A 12,704-nucleotide genomic window follows, 5' to 3' on the forward strand; every position below is an offset into this window, starting at 1 on the left:
TAGAAAAGGAATATCAAACGGAATCCAAACGGAACGAAACCTTCGGGAGGATCTTTCTTGAAACAAACGCAATCCAGGAGACTTGGAGTGGAAGTCAGAGACGAAACGAGGCAGCCACGAGGTAGGAGGATGCGCCCAGGGGGTACGCGCGCCCCCCACCCTCGTGGGCCCCTCTTAGCTCCACCGACATACTTCTTTCGCCTATATATACCCTTGTACCCTAAAAACAACCAGGAGAGCCACGAAACCACTTTTCCACCACCGCAGCCTTCTGTACCCGTAAGATCCCATCTTGGGGCCCTTCCGGTGCTCCTCCGGAGGGGGAATTGATCATGGAGGGCTTCTACATCAACACCATAGCCTCTCCGATGATGTGTGAGTAGTTTACCACAGACCTTCGTGTCCATAGTTATTAGCTAGATGGCTTCTTCTCTCTTTGGTTCTCAATACAAAGTTCTCCTCGATGTTCTTGGAGATCTATTCGATGTAATATTCTTTTGCGGTGTGTTTGCCGAGATCCGATGAATTATGGATTTATGATCAACTTTATCTATGAACAATATTTGGTTCTTCTCTGAATTCTTATATGCTTGATTTGTTATCTTTGCAAGTCTCTTCGAATTATCGGTTTAGTTTGACCTACTAGATTGATCTTTCTTGCAATGGGAGAAGTGCTTAGCTTTGGGTTCAATCTTGCGGTGTCCTTTCCCAGTGACAGTAGGGGAAGCAAGGCACGTATTGTATTGTTGCCATCGAGGATAAAAAGATGGGGTTTATATCATATTGCTTGAGTTTATCCCTCTACATCATGTCATCTTGCCTAATGCGTTACTCTGTTCTTATGAATTTAATACTCTAGATGCATGTTGGATAGCGGTCGATGTGTGGAGTAATAGTAGTAGATGCAGAATCATTTCGGTCTACTTGACACGGACGTGATGCCTATATTCATGATCATGCCTAGATATTCTCATAACTATGCGCTTTTCTATCAATTGCTCGGCAGTAATTTGTTCACCCACCGTAATATATGCTATCATGAGAGAAGCCACTAGTGAAACCTATGGCCCCCGAGTCTATTTTACACCATATTACTATTTATTTTATTTTCCAATCTATACAACAAAAATACCAAAAATATTTATCTTACTATCTTTATCAAATCTCACTTTTGCGAGTGGCCGTGAAGGGATTGACAACCCCTTTATCGCATTGGCTGCAAGGTTCTTGATTGTTTGTGCACGTACTAGGCGACTTGCGTGTAATCTCCTACTGGATTGATACCTTGGTTCTCAAAAACTCAGGAAAATACTTACACTACTTTGCTGCATCACCCTTTCCTCTTCAATGGAAAACTAACGCATGCTCAAGAGGTAGCAAGAAGGATTTCTGGCGCCGTTGCCGGGGAGATCCACGCTCAAGTCAAGACATACCAAGTACCCATCACAAACTCTTCTCCCTCGCATTACATTGTTTGCCATTCGCCTCTCGTTTTCCTCTCCCCCACTTCACCTTTGCCGTTTTATTTGCTTTTTTCGTTCGTTTTTTTCCGCTTGTTTCTTGTGTGCGTGTGTGTTGGATTGATTGTTTGTCACGATGGCTCAAGATAATACTAAATTGTGTGACTTTTCCAATACCAACAACAATGATTTTATTAGCACTCTGATTTCTCCTATTACCGATGCTGAATCTTGTGAAATTAATGCTGCTTTATTGAATCTTGTCATGAAAGATCAATTTTCTAGCCTTCCTAGTGAAGATGCCGCTACCCATCTAAACAACTTTGTTGATTTGTGTGATATGCACAAGAAGAAAGATGTGGATAATGATATTGTTAAACTGAAGCTATTTCCGTTTTCACTTAGAGATCGTGCTAAAACTTGGTTCTCTTCTTTGCCTAAAAATAGTATTGATTCATGGAAGTGCAAAGATGCTTTTATCTCTAAGTATTTTCCTCCCGCTAAGATCATCTCCCTTAGGAACGATATTACAAATTTTAAGCAACTTGATCATGAGCATGTTGCACAAGCTTGGGAGAGGAAGAAATTAATGATACGTAACTGCCCTACACATGGTTTGAATTTATGGATGATTATACAAAAAAATTATGCCGGATTGAATTTTGCTTCTAGAAATCTTTTAGATTAGGCCGCAGGAGGCACTTTAATGGAAATTACTTTAGGAGAAGCTACTAAACTCCTAGATAATATTATGGTTAATTATTCTCAATGGCACACCGAAAGATCCACTAGTAAAAAGGTTCATGCGATTGAAGAGATTAATGTTTTGAGTGGAAAGATGGATGAACTTATGAAATTGTTTGCTAATAAGAGTGTTTCTTCTGATCCTAATGATATGCCTTTGTCCACTTTGATTGAGAATAATAATGAATCTATGGATGTGAATTTTGTTGGTAGGAACAATTTTGGTAACAACGGGTATAGAGGAAACTTTTCTAGGCCGTTCCCTAGTAATTCCTCGAATGATTATGGTAATTCCTGCAACAACTCTTATGTAAATTTTAATAAGATGCCCTCTGATTTTGAGACTAGTGTTAAAAAATTTATGAATTCGCAAAAGAATTTCAATGCTATGATTGAAGAAAAATTGCTCAAGATTGACGAGTTGGCTAGGAACGTGGATAGAATTTACCTTGATGTTGATTCTTTGAAACATAGATCTATTCCACCTAAGCATGACATCAATGAATCTCTCAAAGCCATGAGAATTTCTGTTGATGAGTGCAAAGAAAGAACCGCTAGGATGCGTGCTAAAAAAGATTGCTTTGTGAAAGCGTGTTCTTCTAGTTTTCTTGATAATAATGAAGATATAAAAGTGATTGATGTGACTCCTATTAAATCTTTGTTTTACAATATGAATCTTGATAAAGATGGGACTGGAGATGAGTCAACTTTAGTTAAAAGGCGTCCCAATGATTCGGAGTTTTTAGATCTTGATGCTAAAATTAATAAAAGTGGGATTGAAGAGGTCAAAACTTTACATAGCAATGAGCCCACTATTTTGGATTTCAAGGAATTTAATTATGATAATTGCTCTTTGATAGATTATATTTCCTTGTTGCAATCTGTGTCAAATTCTCCTCATGCTTATGATCAAAATAAAGCTTTTACTAAACATATTGTTGATGCTTTAATGCAATCTTATGAAGAAAAGCTTGAACTAGAAGTTTCTATCCCTAGAAAACTTTATAATGAGTGGGAACCTACTATTAAAATTAAGATTAAAGATCATGAATGCTATGCTTTATGTGATTTGGGTGCTAGCGTCTCCATGATTCCAAAAACTTTGTGTGATGTGTTAGGTTTCCGTGATTTTGATGATTGTTCTTTAAATTTGCATCTTGCGGATTCCACCATTAAGAAACCTATGGGAAGGATTAATGATGTTCTTATAGTTGCAAAGAGGAATTATGTGCCCGTAGATTTCATTGTTCTTGATATAGATTCTAATCCTACATGTCCTATTATTCTTGGTAGACCTTTCCTTAGAACGATTGGTGCAATTATTGACATGAAAGAAGGAAACATTAGATTCCAATTTCCATTAAGAAAAGGCATGGAACACTTTACTAGAAATAAAATTAAATTACCTTATGAATCTATTATGAGATCCACTTATGAATTGCATACCAAAGATGGCAATACCTAGATCTATTCTTGTTTTTACGCCTAGCTAGGGGCGTTAAACGATAGCGCTTGTTGGGAGGCAACCCAATTTTATTTTATTTTCCTTGATTTTTGTTCCTGTTTAGTAATAAATAATTCGTGTATCCTCTGTTTAGATGTGGTTTTATGTTTTAATTAGTGTTTTAATTAGTAGAACCTTTGGGAAGACATGGGTGAAGTCTTTGCAATCTTGTTGTAAAAAACAGAAACTTTTGCGCTCACAAGATTAGATGCCATTTTTTACTGGAGAGTGATTTTAGGTTGATTCTTTTTTAGGATGATTAATAGACAAATTCCTCACGTCCATAAATTTATTTCATAATTTTTGGAGTTCCAGAAGTATTTATTTGATACAGATTGCAACAGACTGTTCTGTTTTTGACAGATTCTGTTTTTCGTGTGTTGTTTGCTTATTTTGATGAATCTAGGCTAGTATCGGGGGGTATGATCCATAGAGAAGTTGGAATACATTAGGTTTAACACCAATATAAATAAATAATGAGTTCATTACATTACCTTAAAGTGGTGGTTTGTTTTCTTATACTAACGGAGCTCATAAGATTTTCTGTTTAAGTTTTGTGTTGTGAAGTTTTCAAGTTTTTGCGTAAAGATTTGATGGATTTTGGAATAAGGAGTGGAAAGATCCTAAGCTTGGGGATTCCCAAGCCACCCCAAGGTAAAATTAAAGGACAACCAAAAGCCTAAGCTTGGGGATGCCCCGGAAGGCATCACCTCTTTCGTCTTCGTCTATCGGTAACTTTACTTGAGGCTATATTTTTATTCACCACATGATATGTGTTTTGCTTGGAGCGTCTTGTATGATTTGAGTCTTTGCTTTTTAGTTTACCACAATCATCCTTGCTGTACACACCTTTTGGGAGAGACACACATGTATCGGAATTTATTAGAATACTCTATGTGCTTCACTTATATCTTTTGAGCTAGATAATTTTGCTCTTGTGCTTCACTTATATCTTTTAGAGCACGGTGGTGGTTTTATTTTATATAAATTATTGATCTCTCATGCTTCACTTATATTATTTTGAGAGTCTTTTAGAACAGTATGGTAATTTGCTTTGGCGATAAAATTAGTCCTAATATGATAGACATCCAAGATGGGTATAATATAAACTTTCATATAGAGCGCATTGAATACTATGAGAAGTTTGATACTTGATGATTGTTTTGATATATGAAGATGGTGATATTAGAGTCATGCTAGTTGAGTATTTGTGAATTTGAGAAATACTTGTGTTGAGGTTTGCAAGTCCCGTACCATGCACGTATGGTAACCGTTGTGTAACAAATTTGAAGCATGAGATGTTTCTTTGATTGTCCTCCTTATGAGTGGCGGTCGGGGACGAGCGATGGTCTTTTCCTACCAATCTATCCCCCTAGGAGTATGCGCGTAGTGCTTGGTTTTGATGACTTGTAGATTTTTTCAATAAGTATGTGAGTTTTTTATGGCTAATGTTGAGTCCATGGATTATACGCACTCTCACCCTTCCATCATTGCTAGCCTCTTCGGTACCGTGCATTGCCCTTTCTCACCTCGAGAGTTGGTGCAAACTTCACCGGTGCATCCAAACCCCGTGATATGATACGCTCTATCACACATAAGCCTCCTTATATCTTCCTCAAAACAGCCACCATACCTACCTATTATGGCATTTCCATAGCCATTCCGAGATATAGCCATGCAACTTTCCACCGTTCCGTTTATTATGACACGCTTCATCATTGTCATATTGCCTTGCATGATCATGTAGTTGACATCGTATTTGTGGCAAAGCCACCATTCATAATTTTTCATACATGTCACTCTTGAGTCATTGCCCATCCCGGTACACCACCGGAGGCACTCATATAGAGTCATATTTTGTTCTAAGTATCGAGTTGTAATCCTTGAGTTGTAAATAAATAGAAGTGTGATGATCATCATTATTAGAGCATTGTCCCGTGTGAGGAAAAAAAGAGAAAGGCCAAATAAAAAAAGAGAAGGCCCAAAAAAAAGAGAAATAGAAACGCCAAATAAAAAAAGGCCCAAAAAGAGAGAAAAACAGAGAAGGGACAATGTTACTATCCTTTTTCCACACTTGTGCTTCAAAGTAGCACCATGATCTTTATGATAGAGAGTCTCTTATTTTGTCACTTTCATTTACTAGTGGGAAATTTTCATTATAGAATTTGGCTTGTATATTCCAACAATGGGATTCCTCAAAATGCCCTAGGTCTTCGTGAGCAAGCAAGTTGGATGCACACCCACTAGTTTCTTTTGTTGGGCTTTCATACATTTATAGCTCTAGTGCATCCGTTGCATGGCACTCCCTACTCCTCGCATTGACATCAATTGATGGGCATCTCCATAGCCCGTTGATTAGCCTCGTCGATGTGAGACTTTCTCTTTTTTTGTCTTCTCCACATAACCTCCATCATCATATTCTATTCCACCTATAGTGCTATGTCCATGGCTCGCGCTCATGTATTGCATGAAAGTTGAAAAGTTTGAGAATACTAAAGTATGAAACAATTGCTTGTCTTATCATCGGGGTTGTGCATGATTTGAGCATTTTTGTGTAATGAAGATGGAGCATAACCAAACTATATGATTTTGTAGGGATGAACTTTCTTTGGCCATGTTATTTTGAGAAGACATGATTACTTCGTTAGTATGCTTGAAGTATTATTATTTTTATGTCAATATTAAACATTTGTCTTGAATATTTTGGATCTGAACATTCATGCCACAATAAAGAGAATTACATTGAAAATTATATTAGGTAGCATTCCACATCAAAAATTCTTTTTTTATCATTTACCTACTCGAGGACGAGCAGGAATTAAGCTTGGGGATGCTGATACGTCTCCAACGTATCTATAATTTTTGATTGTTCCATGCTATTATATTATCTGTTTGGATGTTTAATGGTCTTTAATATGCTCTTTTATATTATTTTTGGGACTAATCTATTAACCGGAGGCCCGGTGCCAGTTTGTGTGTTTTTGCCTATTTCAGTGTTTCGTAGAAAAGGAATATCAAATGGAATCCAAACGGAACGAAACCTTCGCAAGGATCTTTCTTGGAACAAACGCAATCCAGGAGACTTGGAGTGGAAGTCAGAGACACAACAAGGCGGCCACGAGGCAGGAGGGCGCGCCCAGGGGAGGTAGGCGCGCCCCCACCCTCGTGGGCCCCTCGTAGCTCCACCGACGTACTTCTTTCGCCTATATATACCCTTGTACCCTAAAAACAACCAGGAGAGCCATGAAACCACTTTTCCACCGCCGCAACCTTCTGTACCCGTGAGATCCCATCTTGGGGCCTTTTCCGGCGCTCCGCCAGAGGGGGAATCAATCACGGAGGGCTTCTACATCAACACCATAGCCTCTCCGATGATGTGTAAGTAGTTTACCACAGACCTTCGGGTCCATAGTTATTAGCTAGATGGCTTCTTCTCTCTCTTTGGTTCTCAATACATTGTTCTCCTCGATTTTCTTGGAGATCTATTCGATGTAATATTCTTTTGCGGTGTGTTTGCCGAGATCCGATGAATTGTGGATTTATGATCAAATTTATCTATGAACAATATTTGGTTCTTGTCTGAATTCTTATATGCATGATTTGTTATCTTTGCAAGTCTCTTCGAATTATCGGTTTAGTTTGGCCAACTAGATTGATCTTTCTTGCAATGGGACAAGTGCTTAGCTTTGGGTTCAATCTTGCGGTTCCTTTCCCAGTGATAGTAGGGGAACCAAGGCACATATTGTATTGTTGCCATCAAGGATAAAAAGATGGGGTTTATATCATATTGCTTGAGTTTATCCCTCTACATCATGTCATCTTGCCTAATGCGTTACTCTGTTCTTATGAACTTAATACTCTAGATGCATGCTGGATAGCGGTCGATGTGTGGAGTAATAGTAGTAGATGCAGAATCGTTTAGGTCTACTTGACACGGACGTGATGCCTACGTTCATGATCATGCCTAGATATTCTCATAACTATGCGCTTTTCTATCAATTGCTCGGCAGTAATTTGTTCACCCACCGTAATATATGCTATCATGAGAGAAGCCACTAGTGAAACCTATGGCCCCCGGGTCTATTTTACATCATATAAGTTTCTGATCTATAATTCTAGATTACTATTTATTTTATTTTGTAATCTTTATTTTCCAATCTATACAACAAAAATACCAAAAATATTTATCTTACTATCTTTATCAGATCTCACTTTTGTGAATGGCCGTGAAGGGATTGACAACCCCTTTATTGCGTTGGTTGCAAGGTTCTTCATTGTTTGTGCAGGTACTAGGCGACTTGTGTGTAATCTCCTACTGGATTGATACCTTGGTTCTCAAAAACTGAGGGAAATACTTACACTACTTTGTTGCATCACCCTTTCCTCTTCAAGGGAAAACCAACGCATGCTCAAGAGGTAGCATGGAGCATATGAGATGTTCCAAGAGTTAAAATTGGTATTTCAGACTCATCCCAAGTCGAGAGGTATGAGACCTCTCACAAGTATTTTTGCCTACAAGATGGAGGAGACTAGCTCAACCACTGAGCATTTGCTCAGAATGTCTGAGTACTACAATCGCTTGAATAAAGTGGGAGTTAATCTTCCAGATAAGATAGTGATTGACAGAGTTCTCTAGTCACTATCACCAAGTTACTGGAACTTCGTAATGAACTATAATATGCAAGGGGTGACGAAAACGATTCGCCGAGCTCTTCGCGGTGCTGAAATTGGTGAAGGTAGAAATCAAGAAAAGCATCAAGTGTTGATGGTTGACAAGACCACTAGTTTCAAGTAAAAGGGCAAGGGAAAGAAAGGGAACTTCAAGAAGAATGACAAGCAAGTTGCCACTACCATGAAGAAGCCCAAAGATAGACCCAAGCCAAAAACTGAGTGCTTCTACTGCAAAGGAAATGGTCACTGGAAGCGGAACTGCCCCAAGTATTTGGCGGATAAGAAGGATGACAAAGTGAAAGGTATATTTGATATACATGTTATTGATGTGTACATTTGATACTGGTTCTATTGCTCATATTTGCAACTCAAAACAGGGGCTGTGGATTAAGCGAAGATTGGCTAAGGACGAGGTGACGATGCGCGTGGGAAATGGCTCCAAAGTCGATGCGATCGTCGTCGGCACGCTACCTCTACATCTACCTTCGGGATTAGTTTTAGACCTGAATAATTGTTATTTGGTGCCAGCGTTAAGCATGAACATTATATCTAGATCTTGTTTGATGCGAGACGGTTATTCATTTAAATCATAGAATAATGGTTGTTCTATTTATATGAGTAATATCTTTTATGGTCATGCACCTTTGATGAGTGGTCTATTTTTGTTGAATCTCGATAGTAGTGATATACATATTCATATTATTGAAGCCAAAAGATATAAGTTTAATAATGATAGTGCAACTTATTTGTGGCACTGCCGTTCAGGTCATATTGGTGTAAAGCGCATGAAGAAACTCCATGCTGATGGGCTTTTGGAATCACTTGATTATGAATCACTTGATACTTGCGAACCATGCCTCATGGGCAAGATGACTAAAACTCCGTTCTCCGGAATAATGGAGCGAGCGGACCTGTTGGAAATAATACATACTAATGTATGCGGTCCGATGAGTGTTGAGGCTCGCGGCGGGTATCGTTATTTTCTGACCTTCACAGATGATTTGAGCAGATATGGGTATATCTACTTAATGAAACATAAGTCTGAACATTTGAAAAGTTCAAAGAATTTCAGAGTGAAGTGGAAAATCATCGTAACAAGAAAATAAAATTTCTACGATCTGATCGTGGAGGTGAATACTTGAGTTACGAGTTTGGTCTTCATTTGAAACAATGCGGAATAGTTTCGCAACTCACACCACCCAGAACACCACAGCGTAATGGTGTGTCCGAACGTCGTAACCGCACTTTATTAGATATGGTGTGATCTATGATGTCTCTTACTGATTTACCGCTATCGTTTTGGGGTTATGCTTTAGAGACGATTGCATTCACGTTAAATAGGGCACCATCTAAATCCGTTGAGACGACGCCATACGAAATGTGGTTTGGTAAGAAACCCAAGTTGTCGTTTCTAAAAGTTTGGGGCTACGATGCTTATGTGAAAAAGCTTCAACCTGATAAGCTCGAACCCAAAGCGGAGAAATGTGTCTTCATAGGATATCCAAAGAGACTGTTGGATACACCTTCTATCGCAGATCCGAAGGCAAGATATTCGTTGCTAAGAATGGATCCTTTCTAGAGAAGGAGTTTCTCTCGAAAGAAGTGAGTGGGAGGAAAGTAGAACTCGATGAGGTAATTGTACCTTCTCTCGAATTGGAAAGTAGCTCATCACTGAAATCAGTTCCAGTGATTCCTACACCAATTAGTGAGGAAGTTAATGATGATGATCATGAAACTTCAGATCAAGTTACTACTGAACCTCGTAGGTCAACCAGAGTAAGATCCGCACCAGAGTGGTATGGTAATCCTGTTCTGGAGGTCATGTTACTTGACCATGACGAACCTACAAATTAAGAGGAAGCAATGATGAGCCCAGATTCCGTGAAATGGCTTGAGGCCATGAAATCTGAGATGGGATCCATGTATGAGAACAAAGTATGGACTTTGGTTGACTTGCCCGATGATCGGCAAGCAATAGGGAATAAATGGATCTTCAAGAGGAAGACGGACGCTGATAGTAGTGTTACTATCTACAAAGCTCGAATTGTTGCAAAATTGTTTTCGACAAGTTCAAGGTGTTGACTACGATGAGATTTTCTCACTTGTATCGATCCTTAAAAGTCTGTCCGAATCATGTTAGCAATTGCCGCATTTAATGAAATTTGGCAAATGGATGTCAAACCTGCATTCCTTAATGGATTTCTTAAAGAAGAGTTGTATGTAATGCAACCAGAAGGTTTTGTCAATCCTAAAGGTGCTAACAAAGTGTCCAAGCTCCAGCGATCCATCTATGGACTGGTGCAAGCATCTCGGAGTTGGAATATACGCTTTGATAAGTTGATCAAAGCATATAGTTTTATATAGACTTGCGGTGAAGCCTGTATTTACAAGAAAGTGAGTGGGAGCACTACAGCCTTTCTGATAATTATATGTGAATGACATATTGTTGATCGGAAATGATGTAGAATTTTCTAGAAAGCATAAAGGAGGGTTTGAAAGGAGTTTTTTCAAAGAAAGACCTCGGTGAAGCTGCTTACATATTGGGCATCAAGATCTATAGAGATAGATCAAGACGTTTGATAAGATTTTTCAATGAGTACATACCTTGACAAGATTTTTGAAGTAGTTCAAAATGGAACAGTCAAAGAAGGAGTTCTTGCCTGTATTGCAAGGTGTAAAGTTGAGTACGACTCAAAACACGACCACGGCAGAAAATAGAAAGAGAATGAAAGTCATTCCATATGCCTCAGCCATAAGTTCTATAAAGTATGCTATGTTGTGTACCAAACCTATTGTGTACCATACCACGAGTTTGGCAAGGGCGTATGATATTGGAGTGGATCACTTGACAGTGGTCAAAATTATCCTTAGAAGACTAAGGAGATATTTCTCGGTTATGGAGGTGATAAAGAGTTCGTCGTAAAGAGTTACGCCGATGCAAGCTTTTACACCGATCCGGATGACTCTGAGTCTCAATCTGGATACATATTGAAAGTGGGAGCAATTAGCTAGAGTAGCTCCATGCAGAGCATTATAGACTTAGAAAATTTGCAAAATACATACGGCTCTGAATGTGACAGACCCATTGACTAAGCTTCTCTCATAAGCAAAACATGATCACACCTTAGAACTCTTTGGGTGTTAATCACATAGCGATGTGAACTAGATTATTGAGTCTAGTAAAACCCTATGGGTATTAGTCACATGGCGATGTGAACTAATCACATGGTGATGTGAACTATTGGTGTTAAATCACATGGCGATGTGAACTAGATTATTGACTCTAGTGCAAGTGGGAGACTGAAGGAAATATGCCCTATAGGCAATAATAAAGTTGTTATTTATATTTCCTTATATCATGATAAATGTTTATTATTCATGCTAGAATTGTATTAACCGGAAACTTAGTACATGTGTGAATACATAGACAAAACAGAGTGTCCCTAGTATGCCTCTACTTGACTAGCTCGTTAATCAAAGATGGTTATGTTTCCTGACCATAGACATGTGTTGTCATTTGATGAACGGGATCACATCATTAGAGAATGATGTGATGGACAAGACCCATCCGTTAGCTTAGCATAATGATCGTTTAGTTTTATTACTATTGCTTTCATCATGACTTATACATGTTCCTCTGACTATGAGATTATGCAACTCCCGAATACCGGAGGAACACCTTGTGTGCTATCAAACGTCACAACGTAACTGGGTGATTATAAAGATGCTCTACAGATGTCTCCGAAGGTGTTTGTTGGGTTGGCATATATCGAGATTAGGATTTGTCACTCCGTGTATCGGAGAGGTATCTCTGGGCCCTCTCGATAATGATCATCACTATAAGCCTTGCAAGCAATGTGACTAATGAGTTAGTTACGGGATGATGCATTACGGGACGAGTAAAGAGACTTGCCGGTAACGAGATTGAACTAGGTATGATGATACCGATGATCGAATCTCGGGCAAGTAACATACCGATGACAAAGGGAACAACGTATGTTGTTATGCGGTTTGACCGATAAAGATCTTCGTAGAATATGTAGGAGCCAATATGAGCATTCAGGTTCCGCTATTGGTTATTGACCGGAGATGTGTCTCGGTCATGTCTACATAGTTCTCGAACCCATAGGGTCTGCACGCTTAACGTTCGATGACGATTTGTATTATGAGTTATGTTATTTGATGACCGAAGTTTGTTCGGAGTCCCGGATGAGATCACGGACATGACGAGGAGTCTCGAAATGGTCGAGAGGTAAAGATTCATATATGGGACGATGGTATTTGGACACCGGAAGTGTTCCGGGTGATACCGGGTCAGCGGAAGG

The sequence above is a fragment of the Aegilops tauschii genome, chromosome 3, assembly GCF_002575655.3.
Source record: "Aegilops tauschii subsp. strangulata cultivar AL8/78 chromosome 3, Aet v6.0, whole genome shotgun sequence".
In the NCBI taxonomy this organism is placed as follows: Eukaryota; Viridiplantae; Streptophyta; class Magnoliopsida; order Poales; family Poaceae; genus Aegilops; species Aegilops tauschii.